Genomic DNA, 23,303 nt, shown 5'->3' on the forward strand with positions numbered 1-23,303 from the left:
ACTCTCTCGAGCACGATGGGTGAGCACAGTCCACAGCTACCCCTGCAAAAGGCCATACTGGAGCTTCCAATCTTGGGCAACAAGTGCCCACTGGGGCTCTGCTACACCAGTGCTATCTGCCTACCTGTATGCCTGATTTATGTTCTAATCCTGCTCTTGCCACTTGCTATTTCCTGCTGAAAAATATTTTCACTTTCTTTGTTGCCAACCTATGTTTTATTCATGCTCTCCTGGTGATGTATTAGTGAATTAAGTCAGCCTTTGAGGAAGATGAAGACTTCAATAAACATCCCTTTGTTATCTCCAAGACAAAGCTCTGTTGCCTTTGAGCCTAATGTTTTAGAACTAGAAGTCCTGAATCAGGAGTGAATGCTAGTGCGCAGGGACATCTGTGCACCAAATTTTGAACATTTTCACTGATTTATTTATGTGACAAAAATTAAGAAGTAATAGAGAACTGTAGAACCAGTTCTTTTCTTACAGGATGGAATACATGTGCTTTAGGGCTTGAGATATCCTGGAGTCTCTTTGGATTTAAAGTGATATTGTTATGGTGCCGCCAGCAGGTCAATCTGTACCTGTGAGGCAAGTGCATCAGCAGCCTGATGGCGCCTTCAGACTTCCAGATACCCCAAAATTGCTGCTGTGCCTTTGGCCAGACCTCAAATACTTGGGGCCAAGTTTACCAAGAAAGTAAACGGCCAAAAGTTAGGTATGTGGGAGACACATCCACAAACCATCTCCGGCTCAGCTATATAATTGGAGGCAAGGCCTCTCTGGTTCCTGATCGAACTGCTTAACGGCCATGATCCCAGAGACTCAGAAACAAATCTTTGGAACCCGGCGGCTTTTGGCAGAAATGCGACTGGTCCCTGCAGTAGGTCACCGGCACCGGGCCACCCTAGGTGGGAATAGGTTTCATGCCTTGGCCTGTTTTCCTTGACAGCTTGGTGTCTGCCATCCTCCAGAGGCCATTGGACAGTCAGGTTTGGGCCCACAGAGACGAGACATGAGAGGCCTCACCGGGATGAGGGTGGAGCTGGCCCTTTCCTCCCCACCCCAACAAGACCCCAAGTCGCCACCCACAAATGGCCTCTCTGGTTCCTGATCAAGCTGTTTAATGGCCATGATCCCAGAGACTCAGAAACAAATCTCAGAACCCAGCGGCTTTTGGCAGAAATGCGTCCAGACCCCATAGTAGGTACTGTAGCCGGGCTACCTCAGTGGGGAAAGGGTGCTGTCCGTCCACCTGCTCCCCCTTGGTTGGCCGCCATCCGCCAGAGGTCATTGGACAGTCAGGATTGGGCCTGTAGTGATGAGACACGCAGGGCCTTGTAGGGTGGAGCCGGCCCTTTCCTTCCTGCCCCAATGGGATCCTGAGTCGCCGGCCACGAATGGGCCTCTGGCTCCTGATCAAGCTGCTTGAGAGCCATGATCCAAGAGACTCAGAAACAAATCTCGGAACCCAGCAGGTTTTGGCAGAAATCATTCCACATTTAATTGTTAAAATTTAGGAATTCCAAAATTGTGTGGCTACTACTGCGGCTGTGCTACATCATATGTTATTCATAACCACTAATAGAAAGCAAATTGTCTACTGTTGCCTTTTTGGCAGACCTGAGTGTTGGGGTAAAATCCCAAATAATAATGGTGGGTCTGGTGTCAAAATATTGAATGTAATCAAAGTAGAAAGAGAGTAATGTGGAAATCATCTGCCCCACAGGTAGGGGAGGGTGTGGGAGGGGAGGTATGCTGGGGTTTTTGGTGTGGAAAATGGGCCCTGGTGAAGGGATGAGTGTTTCATTGTATGACCGAGACTTAAACCCGAAAGCTTCGTAACCGCTCTCATGGTGATTCAATTCAATTCAATTATAAAAAAGGAAAAAAAAGTAAGGTGGAGTTCATGCCCAATTCAATCAGCCTAATCAATGGCTGAATAAAAAGCAATACTCCTACATTAAAAAAAATAAAGTGATATTGAAATTTAAAAAAAAATGGAAGCAAGCAATTTCTCAGGGAGCATGCTAGGAATGAAAGGAAGCTGATTGGTGCCAGGGATCAAAACCAGGCCGGGGGCCTGGAGCCATGGCACAGCAGGTAGGGCGCTTGCCTTGCATGTGGCCAACCTGGGTTTGGTTCACAGCATCCCATATGGTCCCCTGAGCACCGCCAGGAGTAATTCCTGAGTGCATAGCTAAGAGTAACCCCTGTACATTGCCAGGTGTGACCCAAAAAAGGAAAAAAAAAAGAAACCCAGGGCCATACATGAGTCAAGGCAAATGCTCTATCATTAAGCTACATTTCTGGCCAGCAAGTTTGGGAAGCTAATGGACCTTTCCCCCCCATTGGATTAATTATACTCTTCTCTTCTCTGCTTTCATGAGAAACTCCAATCTGCTCTACTAGATCCTATTGGAGAAAAGCGGGGATATGTGCCGTTGTGTTTTCTTGAGACTCACAGTTGTGTGGTGCCAAGAGAGCCTAATTGACTTGGCAGTTATGTGGTCAAGAGACAGATCATGGACTTTGACATTGAACAAGTCCTTGGTGCCATCTCTGGCATTAAGTATCTGTGTTCCTCAACAATCTGCACTTGGCTTCTTTATCTGCCATGCCAGCTGCTGCTGTGTGGGTTCCTTGAGAAGGCTATATCAAATACGGATAGAGACTCTAAATAATGGTCACTTCCTTTCCTGCTTATTAAATCTCATCACTAAGATTGGTTTATATATTTTGAAGTCAGTTTTTATGCCCAAATGAAGCGTTGAGTATCCTTTGTGTAATTAAATAATTCTTTAGCATCCATTCATATCTTTGACCTTTATTTTTTTTTATACATAATTAGGGCCCAGAATCCAAGTTTCAGGTCTTTCTGTCATGAGTGTGATTGCTCAGTTATCACCCCTTGTTCGGGTCATGGGTGTGGTGAAATGACAGCAGATGGGGAGGGTGAGATGATGAAGAAACTGAGAGAAGGGCATCTAGATTTCACTGAGAATGATTTTCAGCAATGAGAGAAGGAGATTCAGTAAATTTTTAAAATGTGATGAGTTTATTTGATAAAATTGTTCTTGGACACTCAAATTGTCTTTCCTCTGACCATGAGCTGACTATTTTTGCCTGATGATTCAAAGTGACGTCCGTGTTGCACGCTAGCGTAGCCCAATGGCATCCATTCATTCTAGGAATGAATGGAGATGTTACTGGCACCCGCTTGAGTAAATCGATGAATAACGGGGGATCAAGTGATCAAGTGATTCAAAGTGAGCTTTTAGCAGGTGTTTTTACCTAATTATGATTGTAAAGTATTTCCCACCCCCCTAGTAAGCATCTGAACTGAGAAACAACTTGTTTAGATCAATGGAGTGGCAGTTACTTGTACTAAACACTCAGCCTCTCCTCCCACCCCCAAAATGTGTGTGTGTGCGTGCGTGTGTGTGTGTGTATGTAGGAAATATAACTTTTATGTTAAGTTCACAGCCTACTAAGGAACTCAATTATCTAGATTCAGAACCTTTCACTAACAAGAAAGAACCCTTCCATGCTTTTTGATCCCCATTTCTCAGTTATAAAGTGAGGATGTGCTAATCACATCCAGGGGTAATGAAGGGTGATTGAAAAGCACATATATAATACCTTGAAGTCACTGGAAATTAAGTCTTATAATCATTAAGAGAATTTTAAGTCCACTTGGAGTTACCATTGGTCCTGTGTTGCAGATTCTTTCATCTTGACTGTAAAGGTAAGGTAAAGGCTCTCCCGTTGTTCATCGATTTGCTCGAGCGGGCCCAGTAACGTCTCCATTGGAGATTTTGTTGTTACTGTGTTTGGCATATCGAATACATCACGGGTGGCTTGCCAGGCTCTGCCGTGTGGGCGAGATACTCTCGGTAGCTTGCCGGGCTCTTGAGAGGGGCATAGGAATCGAACTCGGGTTGGCCATATTGGCTGCGTGCAAGGCAAACACCCTACTGCTGTGCTATCGCTCCAGTCCTATATCTTGACTGTAAAATCTTTTATCTTTTTTTTAGGAACAATGTTGTAGGTCTCCTGGCTGCTATTTCAAGTAAGATATCTGGGCTCCTGGAATAACTATGTGCTGCCTTTAAAAGTCTAGTGTTTTCAGGGGCTGGAGTGATAGCACAGTGGGTGGAGCATTTGCCTTGCATGCGGCCAACCTGGGTTCGATTCCCAGCATCCCTTATGGTACCCCAAGCACCAGGCCGGCATAATACATGAGTGCGTGAACCAGGAGTAACCCCTGTGCATCGCTGGGTGTGACCCAAAAAGCAAAAAAGTAAAAATAAAAAGTCTAGTGTTTTTAGTACACACTCTAATCTGGCCACATCTGAAGGTCCAAGGACACTCTTTCTTTCATTTAAAAAACATATACACATCATTGTACTGTGTTCCATACTCTGTGTCCTAGGATGTTGAGGTGCATGATGATCAAGTCTTCTGAATTGGAACTATGTTAGTACAGCACCAGGCAGGACCTGCCCGGGCTGTACTTGAGTAGTGTTTTTATTCATGCTTTGTTTATTTAACCAGAGAACATTTTATATTTCTATCCCTTAATATAGAAATTTTGTTCATTATAGATAACAATAATGTCTCAATTCCATCATCCTTTAAAAGTATTTGTCAATACTTTTAAGGGGGGGGCATATGTGCTTCCCCCTTCCCCCTGACCCAAGGATCTTCCAGGGTCATAGGTTAAAAAATCACATAAATGGGAGACTTGGCATGAAGCAAGGGAGCCAACTTTAGAACAGGGAAGGCCACAGGAAGGAAATAGGTCAGGAGGTTGGAACTTTAAGACAATATATTTTGCCTTTTCAAAGACATGAGTAATAGCATGTTATACATTGAAAACAAGAAGTTTCGTTGCATTATTGATAGTTCGTATATTTAGGATTAAAAATAATTGTTTCTGGGAAGTGATACAAATTGAAAAATACATGCCGTTTTAAGAAAAATACGCAATTGCTGATTAGGAGCAATTTAGAATAATAAGGTCATCCCTTGTGGTAGACTGAATAATGATCTTCAAAGTTCATATCTTTACCTTCTTATAGCTTTTACAGGGGTGAAGGATCTTGAGTTGGGGAGGTTATGTGAATTATCCGAGGGAGTCCTAAATGCAATCATGGTTCTTTGTAAGAGTGAGCAGAGGGCTATCTGGTCACACAGATGAAGACATAACGGTGGACCAGAGAGAGGTAACAATGCTCAACTTTTGAGGAATGGAGACACAAACCGAAGAGTGTTGGCAGCTACCAGAAGCTGGTAGAGGTGAGGATCAATTGTTTCTAGAGTTTTCTGGAGGAACATGAGCTCACTGAGCACTGGTTTTGGGCCTTGTGACAGTGATTTTGAATTTCTGACTTCTAGTATGATGAACATATATCTATAGATTATTCCAATATGCATTTCATTGAATGGCAGACAGCACATAACCATAAAATGTTTTATATCTAAGTTTAATGTTTCAACAGTAGAGTCTTCCTGACTTTTTCCACAAAAAAAAACCTGCATTAGTGTTTCTAAAGGAGGAGGGGTATGGCCCCCCCTATGTACTTCCTGGGCTATTTCAAGTGGGTCACAGAAGTTCCCTGGTGGTCTAGTGGTTAGGATTCCATGCTCTCTCAAGTGGGTCACAGGTGGGAATCATGTAAATAGAGGGGAGGGACATAGCAGGACACTAGGAAGCTAACCATGGGGCAGAGGGAGGCGAGATACAGGAAGAAAACAGTTCAGAAAAGGACCATGGTTGGAAAATGACTGATAAACACTACTGATGATTTTGAAGTGTAGATCTCATTGCAAAACATTAAGGAATGGAGAATTTTTTGGGTCATTTTTAGGGTCACATCACACAATGCTCAGGAGTTAGTAATTCCTGGCTCTGCTCTCAGGAATTATTCCTGATGGTGCTCAGGGGACCCATTTGGGATACTGAGGATGCCATGTGCAAGGCAAACACCCAACCCACCGTACTATTAATTCGGGCCCCAGGAATAGAAAATTTTAATGATATCTCTGACCCGAGGCAATTTTAGTGACTTGCAGGCAGGTATCTCCCAGATAGAGGATCTTTCTATTCCCTGTAGTGAAAAAACTTCTAAGGTTCAACCGATTTTCTCCTTAGGCTCTGTGCTGATCCTTTGAAAGTGCTGTCACTTTGAAAGGCCTTGACAACATTTGCTGAGATGAGGGTATCTTCATTCATTCACTCAGACTAGAGCATTAGCTACACTATCATCCCTTTTACAATATAATTGCAACCTGATTTATGCTGATACATTGTTCCCTTAAATGTGTACTCCTTGGAAGCTTTCTCAGGCTTGTCTGTTCCAATTTCATGTCTATTCGTTACGCATCAGCCCTTGGTAGAGGCCTAATGCCACCCATTCCATTTCGATCTTTCTTGATATCCGTCTCAGCGAGTAACTTCAGCTTTCCGTGCTGCTCCTGGCTCTAAACTATCCACATGGGGCAAGTCTCTATGTTTTGTCTTACCTCTGGCCTGCGCCTCTCCAGCCAACTCCAGACTTAGTCCCCGTCTCTTCCCATACTTGCTAGCCATCTCCCCATAAACACCTAACAGACACCGCAGTTCAGGTCAGCCCAGCTCATGGCCACAGGCACATTCATTCATCCTTCACACAAGCGGTCTCTGCTTGGGAAATAAGAGTGTCACATTCTGTGCCTGGCATACCAGGCACCAGGCAAACTGGCAACACACACTTGTTTGGAAGGGGCAAAGAGACCCCAGCGCTTTCGCCCTGCTGGGGGGTGATCTTTGAGAGAGGGAGGACACAGGTCTGGTCATCTGAGACAAACCGAGAGTGGGGTCCATGCTCCTTACTCCTGGCCAGAACTTTGGTGATGATGCTCTTTCCCAACCTCTTCGCGTAGCGGCCACAGCGGTGGACCCTTGTAATAACTTTGAGTCGCACAGAACCCACCCAACGTTTTGGGGAGGGGGTGGTGGTTAAATTCCGTCGGGTCTTTGACTAGTAGGCGAAGTCTCAACGAGGAACGGCAGGCGGGGTGGTCGGTCTGGGCGGGAGCAGCCTGGCGTCGGGGGCTGCCCCCTCCCGACTCGCGATCGACGGCCCGGGTGCGGGGACGGCGGGGCGCGACCGTCGGGGTTGCGCCCCGCTGGAGGTGGCGGTTCCCATTGACGGCGCCCGCGGTGCGGGCTCGGGAGCCGCGGCCGGCGCCACCCGACGTCACTTCCGACCGGAGCCAAGATGGCGGCGGCGCGGCCGCGGGCGCCGGGGCGGACGGAGCGGCGGCGGCGGCGGCTCTCGGCGCTCTAAGCGGCGCGGCGCGGCGGGCACAGGTGAGCGCTGGTCGGGCCGGGCGGCTTCCGCGCCGGGGGCGGCGCCCGGACCCCAGTCCCTGGCCGCGTCGAGCGTGGCCCCGGCGGCGGCGGCGGCGGCGGCGGGGAGCCGGGCGCACCGGGCCGGGCAGGCGGGCGGACGGGCGCGCCCCCCTCCGAGGTCCCGGGCCGGCGTGGGGTGCCCGCACCGCAAGGCGCCCACCCGCCGGCAGTTCGGGGGCAGCCGGGGCTCCTGCCCGCCCCGCGCCCGAGCCAGCCCCGCACGGCCTCGAGCCCGGCGCGGGGCAAGTTGCGGGGTTCGCTTTGTCGCCGTTTGCCGCGCGCCCCGCGACGGGGGGCACGCGAGGGCGCCGCGCGGGGCGAGTCCTCCCCGGGGACCGCCGGGACTCGCGCGCCGGCCACCCCGGGACCGGCCCCCAGCGATGGTTTTCTTTTTCTTCTCCCCCCCCCCCCACCGCCCCCGGGTTGTTCCGCGACTCTTCTTTTGTGTGTCCTCGCCGAAGGTGTCTTTCCCACTTGCATTCTTGATTGTGTTTTGTGTCTCGCGTCTTTGTGCTTCCGAAGTAGTGTGTGTGTGTGTGTGTGTGTGTGTGTGTGTGTGTGTGTGTGTGTGTGTGTGTGTGTCTGTGGTTTCAACCTGGAAATGGGGCTCCCTCGGGGTTCCGAGGGACCCGCTCGCGTTTTGTTTTGTTCCGAAAACGGATACGTGCACTTCCACGCTATTAATTGTGTGGCTAAAGAGCCCCGTGAACCTGTTCCTGACGGTGGCCCGAGAGACCAGGCGCGGACCTCAGAGGTCAGGGAGGATCCGTGTCCCCCACCCCCCACCCACCACCTCCGGAGCTTCCTGCCGCCCCCGCCGTGACCCACTGACCCCACCCCCGCCCCGGCCGGCCACCTGCTTCCCAGCAGGGACCAGCCCTCACCCCCCTCCCCACCCCCCCCCCCCCAGTTGACTGGGAAGCCCCCGATCCTCCTCCCTCCAACTCCCCCACCTTCACCGCGCAGCTGTAAATCCCCCCACCCCAAGAGGAGATTCCCCGATGGCCCCTCGCTTGCTGCGTGCGGTGCTGAATTGAGTGAGGTTTGGGTTTTATGCAAGAAGTGTTTGCATTTCTGCCTTGCGCTGGGTCGCACGCGGTGCCTCGCTGAAATGGTCGGAGCCTGAACGTGACTACAATATTTTGTAAAGTTTTTTTTTTTGTTTGTTTGTTTATTACGGGTTTATTGTTACAAGCACCCGCATCGTTTTAAAAGGAAAGGAAAGGACAGAAAAAAGCAAAAACAAAAAACCAAAGTGTGTGTGTGTGGGGGGGGGGGAACCTTTCAATGATTGTTCCCCAGGCTTCAGGCTTCATTCACACCCGTTTGTTCCAACGAATGGGAAGAAGATAAATGTAGGCCGTTTTCTTTTTTCTTTTTCCTTTTCTTTGCTTTCAACACCATATAAAATTTTCGGTGCAGATATTAAGGAGGAGGAACTGAGACGCTTAATTACATGTTCGGGGTTTTGTTTTAAGAGATGGCATGCAGCTGCCCCATCATTCTCTAGATGCTGCCTTACAAATACTTATTTGACCACGTTCTTTTTATGTGTAGAATTTCAGCGGAGCTTTCTGTGAATATAAGAACAAATCACCTCGTTTTGAGCTATAGAAACTCAGGAGGTTGAAAGTCTTCATGGCTGAAACCAGGTGAACAGCTTCTAGAGCCTCCTGACGATTTTTTATCCAACACATCTTTGTTTGTTCGATTTTTAAATGAGTTAATGTACACAAGTACTGGGCACCTGAGAATATCACCCAACGAAAGTTGTTGTTTGTTGATTCCGAAGATTTCTTTAATTGAAAAGTTGACATATTCACACACACACCCCTCATTTTGTGGGCAATTCCTGTGGCAAGCTGGTTTAAATTTGTTATGATGTCTTAATTTTGTGGATAGGAAACAAAAGATCCACACTGCAGAACAATTGAATAGAGAAAGGCACAAAGACAGTCCAGAAAACATAACCCTCCCATTCCTCAGATAACCACAGCCAGCATCCTGATAGACCTCAGCATTGCCCCAAGAGTGTGTGTTTATTTATTTATGTGTATTCACTTCTACAGATTTACAAGCTATGCAGGATTGATATCATTGTAGTAATTGTAACCTATTTTTTTCCCGACTGTTTTGAGTATGGCTGTTAAAAATACTTCAATGTAAATTTTAATTGCTCTATCATGTATGGTTGGGCCATAGTTTATCAATTTCATGTTGATCAGCAAGGTTTCTATAACGCAGGTTTAGTTTCCATTAAGTGTCATCAGAATACTTCTGTTGGGAATTTTAATGTTCACAGTCACTTGATTTTAGCCTCCAAACACACATTTTTTCCTGCCAATCTAGTTAAAAGAGGGTAACACTCAATTTCAGCTTCTTTTCATTCTCTTTCTTCTCATCAATCAGTTCTGTGCAGTTACATAGATGTATCTGTGCACATACTCTTTTGATGATTATTTTACATCATTCAGTTGTTTATTTATTCATGGGGCTGTTTCTTTAAGCTACCCATCTCTTTTCAAGTTCCCCATGTGATTTACAAACCTTTTCAGTCCAGTTAAATATGGCCTCTCTTGGGGTGGAAAGCACCGTAGCTTTTTTAGTATTTTCATGTCTTCGACTTGCTTTTCTGCTGTTTTTAATATCCATGCAGAAAAAAACAAAAATAAAATCATGCAAGACACCAGGAAACACCACCGGAGAGTGGACAGAGAGGAGGTGGACAGGAGGGGGAAAAAACTGCCAAATTTACATGGTGATGTGTAAATTCTGAGAGTTTCCTGATGATGAGAACATTATCCATAAGATATTACTATTGATCCTGCTGATGTGTGTCTAGTGCTATGTGGTAGAGCTGTTAAAAAAAATCACTTCGTATAGTGATTGAAACAAGTACTTAGGTCACACCAAAGCAGAATTTTTTAACCTGGGTATCACTAACACTTGGGGCTGACTAATCCTTTTATAGGGACTGATATGAATGTTGTATGGTATTTAGTAGTATCTTTGGGCGAGTTCCATTTCCAGTTCAAATTGTTCCAGTTCTCAACTGCTGCATTAATGGAAAGCTCACCTGACCTGTTGGAATAAATCTGAAGCAATTTATGGAATCTCTTAAGTCAAACAAGTGAGGAGTAGACTAAGGTTTACTTGATGCCCCTTGAAGTCAGGCAGTAGACTTATGGCCTGTCAGAGCTCCCTCTTCTGGTTTGATGGGTTCATTGAATGGTGGCTTTCAGCAGTTTCATCCTGGTAGCCCTTTTGTGATGAGAGATAGTTATATAAAATTAACTGGAGACTGAAGGAATTTTCAAGAGCCAGGCTCAGCATTCCTAGTATGTAGATTGTATTATTATGAAAGTTAAATAAATTTGCATGGCAAATAATTTAAGCTTGTGGTTTCTTATATTGAATAGCCCAGAAAGAACTGTAATTTCTTCTGGAGAATGAGACTTAGTGAAGCAGACAATTTAAGGTTGATGGTTGAAGCCAAAATAATTTTACCAAACTCTTGTTTTATTTTAGTTTTGGTCTTTGGGCCATACCTGATGGGGCTGGGGGTATTCCTGACCCAGTGCTCTAGGGCCACGTCCAACAGTGCTTGAGGACCATTTGATGCCAGGATAGACCCTAGGGCGCTTGAATGCAAGGCATGTGTTTGAGCCCTTTTATCCACTTCTGTGGCCCTAAAATCTCCTTTTAAAGACAAACAAGAGCTCATGATTTTTTTGCACCAAAAGTGATAGAGTTTGTCCTGAGGGAATTATTTACTTTTGATGGTTCTTTCCCAACTATAACACTATTTGACCATTTAAAGGCAGTTTATTGATCTTCTTTGTAAATATGTATCATTAATACAACAGCATGATGAGTTGTCATCTTTTAATTTGTAATCTTTAAAAGTTTAGACAGGGCACACATAATTTTGTTATGAAATAAGTTTTAATTAGAATTTGCTCATAAATAGAATAAAAAATTGTGCTGATAACTGTATTTGGTAACTGGGTGGTTTTCTGAATTACAGGATCTCTGCATAGTTTCACTGGGCCGAATGCAAGTGTCATTTAAATATTCTTTCTTAAAAAAGAGTGTTTTTCTTTCCTTAACCCTCATCTCCCTGAAGCATGAATTAAAGTTATTGTAAGTAGTAAATCTCATTCATTTGGCGTGAAATATGCTCATAATATTTTGCTCCATACTATGTGGTATTTGTTCTTATGACTCTTGGTTCTTGTCACACCTACACTTTGTTTTCATTTATTGGTCCTTTGGAACATGCAATAAATGAGCTTTCATTGAATACTTATAGATTGCCAGTATTTTTGGTGAAATGGATTTTTTTTTTTTTTTAGTTTTTTGCAGTAAATCATGATAGGCTTTGCTTTGAAAGAGCTAAATTACTTCTTGGCACAGCTTGCTTGAAATATGTAAAGCCAAGTGCAACTGTTTTATTTTAGTGGGCAGTGTGTCTGGAATTTGGGATAATTTACACATTTTACATGTGCTTGTAAGTAGTTCAACTAAGACAACATAAAACTCTGGTAGGGATGCTTTCTGGCATTTTCAAATAATTTAAACCAGTGTTTCTAACCAGGTGTCATGTGGGCACGCCACCAGGATACTCCAAGGGGACCACAGGTGAAAATTGTGTAACTAGGGGACCATGCCATGAGATTACAGGACCAACCTGTAGAACAGGGGGACCACAGGAAGAAAACAAGGTCAGAAGGGTGACAATAGGGGCAGGAGCAATAGCACAGCGGGTAGGGCATTTGCCTTGTATGCAGCCGACCCAGGTTCGATTCCCAGCATCCCTTATGTCCTCTGAGCACCACCAGGAGTAGTTCCTGTGTGCAGAGCCAGGAGTGACCCTGTGCATCACCGGGTGTGATCCCCCCCAAAAAAAGAAGGGTGACAATAGAATAAACACTGAGAAATAGGTGTTAAACAATGCCATCAAAATTTGAAAAAAATCACCTCATTCACCAAGCCTTTAAATACTTTGGTATGAATATTTTGCAGTAACCCAAGCCTTACTAAGACTATATAAATTAAGTATAATTTGGCTGGAGCAATAGCACAGTAGGTAGAGCATTTGTGCCTTGCACGCAGCCCACATGGCTGACCTGAGTTTGATTCCTCTGTCCCTCTCGGAGAGTCCAGCAAGCTACTGAGAGTATTTTGCCCTCACAGCAAAGCCTGTCAAGCTACCTGTGATGTATTCGATATGCCAAACACAGTAACAAGTCTCACAATGTTACTGGGCCCGCTTGAGCAAATCGATGAACAATGGGAGGACAGTGACAGTGATAATTTGGAATGTCAGTATGAAAGTGACATTTCAAGTGCTTCTTACTCTGGTAGGCTTATTTTAGGGACTTTGCCTTTTAAAACATATCTGAAGTATGTTTTAAGTGAGGTTTCATGGGGGTAAATTTAGATTCTTTTAAAAAAAAATTTGTTTTTGTGTCACACCCAGTGGTGCTCAGGCCTTACGCCTTGCTCTTTGCTTAGGGATCACTCCTGGTGGTGCTCTGCCAGGGACTGTAAGTAGCACTGGGGCGAAATCTAGGTTAACTTTGTGCAAGGTAAGTACCCTGCCTGCTGTACTCTTTCTGGTCCCAATTTAGATTGTTTTGTTGTTGTTTTGGGCCACTCCTGGCACTGTTCAGGGCTTTCTCCTGGCTCAGGGATCACTCCTGGTAGGGCTCAGGAGACTATATGGGGGGCTGAGACATGAATCATGGTCAGCAGCATGCAAGTCCTCACTTAATGTATGATCTTTCTAGCTCCCCACTAAAAAAACATTTTTTTTTTTGAAGAAATTGAATCCCAGTGAGATACAGTTAAAAAGTTGTTCATGATTGGATGTTAGTCATACAGTGTTTCAATACCAGTGTATATATCCCACCGCTGATGTCCCTCCCAACTCCTCTACTCCCATGTCAGGCACTTTTCTTCTCACTTTCACACACACACTCTCTCTCTCACCCTCCAACTTCCCTCCCTCCTTTTCCATCCTTTCTTTCTGCCTTCTCCCTTTCTCTCTCTCTCTAGCTCTTTCCAGGCTTTATGATTTGCAATACAGATGCTGAAAGGGCATCATGTATATCTCTTTACTTACTTTTAATACTCAGTTCTTGTTCAGAGTGATCATTTCCAACTATTATAGTTATACTGATCGCTTCTCTATTCTAACTGCCCTCCCACCCCCACACACTTGTGGCAAGCGTCCAGCCATTGACCATTCTCCTGGCCCCTGTTTTCCTTGGCATATCATAATATATATATATATATATATCCCACAAATGAATGCAGTCATTCTATGTCTGTCCCTCTCTTTCTTGCTCATTCCACTTAGCATGATACTCTTCATGCCTATCCATTTATAAGCAAATTTTATGACTTCATTTTTCCTAACAGCTTCATAGTATTCCATTGCGTAGATGTATCATAATTTCTTTATCCAGTCGTTTGTTCTTGGGCACTGGGGTTGTTTCCAGATTCTGGGTATGGTGAATAATGCTGCAATGAACATAGAAGTGCATATGGTGTTTCTGCTCAGTATTTTTTGGCCCCCAGGGTATATTCCCTGAAGTGGTATTTATTGCTGGGTCTAAGGGAGCTCAATTTCTAATTTTTTTGAGGAATGTCTGTATTGTGTTCCAAAAAAGACTGGACCTTTTGGCATTCCCACCAAAAAGAAGGAGCGTTCTTTCTCCCCACATCCATGCCAGCACTGGTTCTTCTTGTTCTTTTTGATGAGTATCAGTCTCTGTGATATGATATGATATCTCTTTGTTGTTTTGATTTACATCTCCCTGATGATTAGTGATGTGGAGCATTTTTTGAGGTGCCTTTTAGCCATTTGACTTTTTCTCTTTGAGGAAATTTCTGTTAATTTTTTCTCCCCAGTTTTCAGTGGTATTGGATGTCTTTTTCTTGCAAAGTTCTACCAGTTTCATCCTCCAATTCAACTGTGTTGTTGCTTATGAGTAGAGATCTTGGGGCTAGGCACCAGTTTTAGGGAGGTAAATCTGTGCAATCCCCTAGTTAGGAATTGAAACCCGTCACAGGTGGAGCAGAAACTGCCTCCAGTCTGGCTTGCAGGGGTTAGATTTTCTGCTCTTCCCTCTTTGAAGGTATTTGAAAATATCAGCAGTGGGGATTGTTGGGGGTTGGTTGTGATGAATTGATGAAGAATATGCAGATAATTTGAGGTACTTTATGTTTTTAAACACATTATTAGTATTTTTTTGGACCAAACATGATAACCTCTCAGTGTCTGTATTGCAGACCATAATGCCCAAAAGTAGAGAGAGAGTATGGGGAATATTGTCTGCCATGGAGGCAGGGGGAGGGTGGGAAAGGGGGGGTATACAGGGGATATTGATGGTGGGGAATGTGCACTGGTAGAGGGATGGGTGTTTGATCATTGTGTGATTGTAACCCAAACATGAAAGCTTGTAACTATCTCATTGTGATTCAATAAAATAATAATAATAATAATAAATTACTAGTATTTTTCTGAGGCGTTTCACCTGAAGTAGTGGGTTGTGTTGCACATTTTTTGTCAAGAGAAATCATTTAAAGTTATCTCTCAGTCCTGAAGCTTCTTGGTCTTCCAAATAGATCCTCTTACTATTTGCACTTGGGCTGGAGTGATAGCACAGCGGATAGGGCATTTGCCTTGCAAGCGGCCAACATGGCCAACCCGAGTTCGATTCCTCCGCCCCTCTCGGAGAGCCCGGCAAGCTACCGAGAGTATCTCGCCCGCACGCAGAGCCTGGCAAGCTACCCGTGATGTATTCGATATGCCAAACACAGTAACAAGTCTCACAGTGGAGATGTTACTGGGCCTGCTTGAGCAAATCGATGAACAACAGGAGGACAGTGACAGTGACTATTGCAGGAGTGTGGGGTGGGGAGGGTGACCTCTTTTCTAATGCCTTCTGTGCATTCTTCACAAAGCTAAATCTTGCTTCTCCACTTTTTCCCTTGGTGATTTCTTCTGTCCCCAAATGTCTCCTTGGGGCTGAAGTCTTGGTCTCCATCCCAGGCTGGGATGTCCTATGTCTTTTGTCCGATACAGTTCTTCCTTGTGGTTGTCTGAGTGTTCCTCCATAGCAGTCTCTAAAATGGAGCACATCCCCTTCTGCTTCAAAACCATCCCTGTCCCTGACCGCTGCATCTTTGAAGTGCTAGCTTCTTTCCTTCTAGTCTGTCACATCTCGCCTTTGGGGCTTGTCCTCACTGCCTCCTTTTATCTCCTGTTCAGTTAAAAAAAAATCATTTTGTGCTTCTCACCTCTGTGGTAGCAAGTCCAATTGTTTTGTTTTCTTTCAGTTCTTGTCTGTGGTTCAAACCTTTATTCTAGATCTTAGACTCTCAGTGGGCATGCTAACTTCTCTGGCCCCTTTCCTTCCTATCTCCTCTTTTCCTGTCTACTTGGTTCTCTTAAGACTAATAGACATTGTTTGTGAAGCTCATCAATCAGAAACTCCTTGCGGCTTCACCTTGCCTATTTCTGGTAGTTTCCTTCTTGATGAATAGCCGTAAAGTCACTCTCTTTTGCCCCTCTGACTGCAAGCTGTTCAGAAGCTTTGTTTTGAAGTAATTCTTCTTCCATCTTTCTCTGAAAACCTTTAAGGCTTTTGTGAAGGGCCAGGAGGATGAGTATTATAATAATTTGTCACTATCTGAGGAGCCCTACATGAATCTCAACCCCTGCACACCCACTCCTTGCACCCTCTTACCTGCTCCAACTGTCACTTCTAGTCTAGTACTTGCTCTTGCACAGATCCTGAGTTCTGGAGTACTCTGTTTGGCCTACAGCTAAGTAGCCACTAGAGACATTCATTTAAAAAATCATAAATGGGAAGAGATCTATTACACTTTGAAGTAAGAACTACAGAAAAATTTTTTATAGGCAGCGTATTTTTGTTTTGTTTTGTTTTTGAGCTACACCCAGTGGTGCTCAAAGCTTGCACCCTTTCCTGTGCTCAGGGGTAACTCCTGTCAGGTCTTGGAGGGTCATATGTGGTGTCAGGAATTGAGGCAGGGTCAGCAGCATGTAAGATAAATGCCCTACCTTCTGTACTATTTCTTCAGCCCTGGCAATAAATGTGTTTTAAAAATAGGTATTTCAGAGCTTCCTAGAACAATCCATAAACTTTTAACTACCTGGACTGGGGCAATAGTTCAGAGGGCTGGACCACATACTTTGTATAATTTCTTTTTTTTTTCTTTGTAGTTTTTGGATCATACCTGGTGTTGCTTAGGGATTACTCTGGCTCTGTGTTCAGGGTTAACTCCTGGCAAGGCTGCAGGGATTGTATGGGTTGGGGAGTATTGAATTCTGGTAAACCATGTGCAAGGCAAGCACCCTACCCTCTGTTTTATCTCTCTAGCCCCTATACTCTTGTTATTACTTGATCTGGTATTATTTATTACTTTGATTTAGATTCATGAATGAATTCATTTTCTGTCATTTTTGTGTTGTTGGTAGAGGATGTGTTTTTCAACATATTGTGTAGAAAAAATCCAAAATTCCTGAGCAATCACTCCTGAGCAGGTGTTGTATTAATCTTACAAAATCTTTATATGAGAAAGCAGATACAGATTTAAGTGCCAGAGCCAGTGTGCCTTGTTACTTTGGCTGTTTTTCCTTCTCCAAGAAATTCAGAAATATTTTTGCAAGTTTCCTGAAAATCTCTCAATTCAAAGGTTTAATCACAAAAGTAGTATCAGCATTGGCAACTCCAGTGGAAAAACAATAGATCAAAAAGGTCAACTGAGAATTCATTTTGTTTTGGAAATTGTGAAATGAACTATCATGTGGCATCTTGCTTTAGAAATTTTGTGTTTGAGTTGGAAACTCAGTATTTGAGTGTTAGGAAAGAATTGACTTGGGGCTGGAGCAATAGGACAGAGGGTGAGGCGGTTGCCGTGCACGTGGCCTACCCAGGTTCGATCCCTGGCATCCTGTATGGTCCCCCGAGCACCACCAGGAGTGATTCCTGGGTGCTGAGCCAAGAGTAAGCCCTGAGCACCACTAGCTATGGTCCCAAAACCCAAAAAAAAAAAAAAAAGTCAACTTATTTTCCCTTTTGTAGTTTCTTTTATGGGCTGGAGCCACAGCACAGCTGTAGAGCATTTGCCTTGCACGTGGCCAACCTGGCCAACCTGAGTTCCTCTGCCCCTCTCGGAGAGCCTGGCAAGCTACCGAGAGTATGTAGCCCACACAGCAAAGCCTGGCAAGCTACCTAAGCTACCCGTGACTGACGTATTCGATATGCCAAACACAGTAACAAGTCTCACAATGGAGACGTTACTGGGCCCACTCGATCAAATAGACGAACAACGGGAGGACAGTGCTAGTGCTAGTTTCTTTTACATATTAACATAGTGAACGTCAAGCAAGTATTGCTTTATAAAAACATTGATTTTTAATACTATTTTGTGTACTTTATCTGACCATGGTTAAGTTATACTTTTTCTGGGAGAGATGGGTATTGTGATAATAATCTTGAATCAGTGGCACAGTTCTCATTAAAATTCAGAGGGTGGGGGGAGAGAAGTACTACAGTGGGCAGGGCATTTGCCTTGCATGGAGCTGACCGGGGTTTGATCCCCAGCACCCAGTATGGTCTCCCAAGCCCTATCAGGAGTGATCCCTGAGTGCAGAGCCAAGGAGTAAGCCCTGAACACTGTTGTGTGTGCCCCTATCCCCAACCCCCCTCAAAAAAAAAAGAAGGGAATGATTGGAAAACACGAATGTACCTTGGCAAGAAAACTTTTACCTTTCTATATTTTGTCAATTACTGTTGAAAATAAGGAAAGGAAATTAAACTTTATTTCGGGGTTATTTTGATTGAATAGAGTTGCCTCATTAGGAAAATTAATGATTGTTTTGTTTTTAGTGTTAGAGGGAGAAACATGTTTTGCTGTTACAGTGAGAGGTAAAATAATATTTAATTAGGGAAACTAGACATTTAGGGTAGGTTAGAGAGTATTATTATGGATACCTTAAACAAAATTTAAAATTTGTAATGTCATAAACTAGAGATTCAGTGTAGTTTAATGACACTGATGTGCAGATTTAATGAGAAGCGTAAAAGAGTATGTATTAATGTCTATCTGTTGCATCATTCAGGTAATTGCTATGCATTTATTACTAAGCTAGCTTTCATTATTGTATTCTGGGAGGAGTGTTTTTTTGGAAAATGTCTCCTTAATCTTTAGTAGAGAGTCTGGGAGTCGGAATGGGGAGAGAGGGGTAATAAAACCTAGAGAGCCATAATCTAAATGCAGATTTTTCCAGTACGTTGCTAGGATATCCACATCTCATTTAACGCTCTGTTATTACATTTAACTTACATATTTTTTAAAAAATGGTTCTAATCAGCCTCATTTTCTCCATGACACTGCAGCTGTAACATCTTTCAGAACAAGGATCCCTCTGTCCTCCCACCCCGTTACATGAAAACCTTGTGTTCTATCAAGTCGTCCCATCTGGAGTAACTCCCATAAACTTTGATTCCCTTGTTTAGGTTTATCCCTGTCCTATGAATCTGAGCAGTCAGACTGGGATATGTGACTGTAGTATTCTGAGCTTTTTTGAAGAAACCAATTTATTGAGATTGGAGAAGTCATGGGTTTATTTATGAGCATTCCATTCTTTACATATTTCATGCATTCCTTTTTTTTTTTTTTTTGTCCTTTGGGTTTCCCACTGCTGCTTGTGCTCCTTTTTGCTTGGTGTTTGGGGGTCACTGTGTGGTGCTCAGGGGACCAGGTGGTGCCAGGGATTGACCCAGGCCTCCAGCATGCAAAGTATGTTCAGACCAGTGAGTCATCTCTCTGGCCTCTCATGTACTTTCATAATTAGTGAGGATTCTTTTGCATGATAGAGACACACCACTGTCATTTTGTCTTGGGTCGAAGTCATTCTAGAGTGGGAAAGACATGAGCAACTAGTGTTCTAGTGCTGAGAGCTCACATCCTCTGATTCAACAGCTTCCTTTATTTTCAGTCTCTTTAACACACACACACACACACACACAAACACACACTATTTTTTTGAAATGCTAAATAGATCAGATTAAATTTATCACCTTAGCTTTTTTAAATTTGGTCTTCTGCTTTTACCTTTCTATAGTTGTGTTAATTTTACAAATCTACAAAGGGCTGAGCAGTTGTTGGGTATCTTGACATTTTAAGGATCAGAATTTGAATAAAGACCTTCATTATTTTATTGTTGCTATGTTGGTACCAATAATGTATAATCATATTATCTTTACCCACTATGAAGTATTTGCAAGAGTGATTTGTCTTTGAATTTGGAGCAGTATCTTGAACAGTTAATTACAAGCCTATTGTTAGAACCTATGGAAAAAAATCAAGATTAAGATCTTAAAGTATATGCTAGTAGTAAGGTGTAGCTGATAATTAAAAAATATGGCTTCAGATTTAAATACCTACTTAATGTATTTTATGAGCTTTCTTATTGGCGTGGGGGTAGGGGGTGGGGTACACCCAGCAGTGCTCAGGGTTCACTCCTGGTTGCACTTGGAGGACCAGATTGTTACCAGGGATAGAGCCTTTTTGGCAGCATGCAAGGCATGTTCCATACTCCTATATTATGTTTCTAATTCTTTTTGTACTTTATCTACTAAGCACCAAGGTGGTATAGTAAGAGTATGCAGGTTCAAGGACTATCATAGTTCAAGATCTGGCCAGGGATGGAAATCCAAGAATAAAATAAAGCAAAAGTCAGGCTTAGAGAAGTCCTAGTAATATCCAGATTTTCAGTATACTAGTGGAAAACCAGAGTACTGGTTTATTCAGCATTTTGAAAGAGTTGCAAACAGTATCCACATATTGTAACTATATTGTAGGCTTAAAAGTTACCTTAGAGTTTTGTCAGCCATGTCAGTAAAGTTTGGAAAAGTAATAGGAAATAACAAAAATAGAAACAATTTTTAAGTTTCAGTGATGGATGTAAAAAATCTCCTGCCTCCACCCTGATAGGATTAATGGTTCAGGTTCTCTTAGTTGACTATATGTGACTGAGATTCCTGCTAAGTGTACATCAAGATTAATGTGAAAACAATGCCAGCCAAGTCAGTATGTGTATGAATATTATGTGAGATAACCACCATGCTGCCGGGCTGGCTGGCATTAGAAAAATTCTAAGAAATACTCCCAAGAACAATGTAAGGGTCTACTGTTGCTTTAAACAGTATTTTTATATTGCAGCTAGTCATAAAATGATTACACTTCAAGTGCTCAGCTGGATATATGTATAAGGTAATTTTAGCCAGAGATTGGAGTTCAACTCACACAGTGCAGTGCTTGTCTGTTAAGAAACACAGCCCAAATGCTCAGTTATCTTGTTACCATCCCTTTGAGGGGCTCCCAAGCAGTTCTCAGGCAGTAGTCAGCTCACCAGACCAGAGCAATCAGTACTTGAGCCTGCCGATGGGATGTTGTTCAGGCCTCATGATGTTTGAGGGTCAGCAGGACCACATGTGGCCAAATCCGAGGCCAGGCATTTGCCAGGGACCAAAGCAGGGCCTTGGTAAATACTATGCATATGCTCCAGCACTTGGGCTACCTCACTGGCCCCTAAGACAACCCTTTGAAAAATAGGTGAATAAAGAATTTATTTTCAAAGCTGCCATCTTAGGGGTAGGAAAGATAGCTCAAAGAGCTAGAGTACGTGCTGTGCATGTGCCAGTCCCCAAGTTTGAACCCCAGCACAGCTTGGCCCCCAAGACCCAGATCCACTGGGCCTGAGCACCCATCCATGAAGCCTGACATTCATTGCTGGGCTGAGTTTAGCCCAGAGTGGGTACCCCTACCTCCCATGCGATGGTGGGAAGTTTCCCCTCACCAAAAAATGTTGCAATTTGAAAAGCCAGTGTTGGGTTTGCAGTGTTTTTTAGTCTTTGCAAAATATTGTAGCTATTTTATTTGACAATGTTGTGAGTTAAGAGGGAGGGGAGAGAAAATGGGGACCTGAGATTTAGAGAGGGGAGACCATGATTCCAGGTGTGTCATGAACTGTTGAAAAAATGATGCCAAGATTTTTCTTGTCTCTGTAAAGGAAGGATGAGTGCGTTGAGGGGTCAGAGAAATTAGATAGAAATCATGCAGCTATCTGGGTTTTTGAAACTTTCTTAATGAAGAAAAATTAAGATTCAGAGATAACATATAAAGAAATAAAATATCTCAAGCTTTTTCTTATTTTTGTTATTTTGTTGTGGGCTGGAGTGATAGCACAGTGGTAGGGTGTTTGCCTTGCACGCAGCCAACATGGCCGACCCGAGTTTGATTCCTCCGCCCCTCTCGGAGAGCCCAGCAAGCTACTGAGAGTATCTTGCCCGCACGGCAGAGCCTGGCAAGCCACCCGTGACGTATTCAATATGCCAAACACAGTAACAGCAAGTCTCAAAATGGAGACGTTACTGGGCCCGCTCGAGCAAATCGATGAACAATGGGAGGACAGTGACAGTAACAGTGTTGTTAGATGTCAGGATATCTTGAGTTGTGACCTAGCTCCTGCAGAGGGGTGAATCGGGAGGGAGAATGGTGGTACTAAAAGGAAAACATGCATGAAAAGCAGGTGGCAAGGAGGAGTCAGCGTCTGAGACAACGGTAGCACCTTCCTCATGTCCTTAGGATGAAAACCTTGACGTTGTCCCTGACTTTCTAAAAGTCTGTGTTCATTCTTTATATTGACTCTCCCAGCAATTACTGGAGACTCTGTTTTAAATATATATCCAGGATTCAATTACTTCTCATCTCATCTCCTCCTGTGCCAATTAAACTGGTTGTTCTCCCTTGCCTGGATTGGGGCATTAGCATCCTAAGATACTCACCTCCACCTTATTCCTTTAGTCTCTACTTTGTTTATTTGTTTGGGGACCATGCCCCATGGTGTTTAGGGGTCACTCCTGGCTCTGCATTCAAAAATTGTTTTTGGTAGAACCAGGGCACCATATGGGTTGCCAGGGAACTAACAGTTGGCATGCAAGACAAATGCCCTGCTCTCAGCACTGTCTCTCTGGCCCCTATAGTCTTTACTTTTTTTTTTCTTTTTGGGTCACACCGGTGTTTCACAGGGGTTACTCCTAGCTCTGCACTCAGGAATTATTCCTGGTGGTGCTCTGGTGACCATATGGGATGCTGGGAATCGAACCTGGGTTGGCCACTTGCAAGGCTAATGCCCTACCTGCTGTGCTATTGCTCCAGTCCCTAGTCTCTACTTTTAGAATTTAAATCACTTCACTTCTGCAGCTTTGAGCCTCCCAGTGGCTATCCATCTCTGGGTGGAAAAGCTATAGCTGGCGAACAACAGTGCTGTCTTGCAAAACCCATCCTTAAATCTTAATAAATCTTTCTCTCTCCTGCTTCTCACTCCCTGTGACCACTACACTGTAACCTCTTCTTATTCCTGTGTACCAACCACACTGGTTGCCACTAGGCCCTGCCATGTATGGGACTTCCCACACGTGTTCTCATTTCTCAGTGCTCTGAGTCAGGCCTCTGTGTGGCTGTCCCTTTCTCCCTTCTTTGTACTGCTAATCTCACAGGGTAGAGACAAACAGACTGCAATTGCTCTCTTCCCCTCCCTATTTCACTCTTTACTTTTCTCTAAAGTGCTTTCATATTTGATCGAACGCACATCATACTCCCTGTTTATTGTGGGTCTCTTCTCTTGGAGGGCAGGGATCATTCTTCTTGCCGATTCGAAACAGTGCATGGCACATTGTTGGCACTTACAGAGAGGCAGAAGGGAAAAAAAATTGGTGAAATAGAATGAAGAGGCAATAGCAGAGGCCAAAATTATGAGACTGTGCTTGAGTTAACTTCAAGTTCCTGGTAACCAATGGTAAATTAA

The 23,303-nt window shown here is 43.9% G+C and overlaps 1 protein-coding gene across 3 annotated transcripts in view; it reads left to right on the plus strand.

Annotated features, from left to right (window-relative positions):
• The first annotated feature begins 7,268 nt into the window (after positions 1-7,268).
• The window catches only part of PRDM2 (PR/SET domain 2), a 128,856-nt gene continuing 112,821 nt past the window's right edge, over positions 7,269-23,303 (plus strand). Inside the window, exon 1 of one of the 3 annotated variants that reach the window (XM_056123776.1) lies at positions 7,269-7,351. The gene's annotated coding sequence lies outside the window, so the exon portion shown is untranslated. The remainder of the gene's footprint in view (positions 7,352-23,303) is intronic. The other 2 variants (XM_056123775.1, XM_056123774.1) reach the window with 2 other exon arrangements.

Source organism: Sorex fumeus, unplaced genomic scaffold (assembly GCF_029834395.1).
Source record: "Sorex fumeus unplaced genomic scaffold, SorFum_2.1 ptg000047l, whole genome shotgun sequence".
In the NCBI taxonomy this organism is placed as follows: domain Eukaryota; kingdom Metazoa; phylum Chordata; class Mammalia; order Eulipotyphla; family Soricidae; genus Sorex; species Sorex fumeus.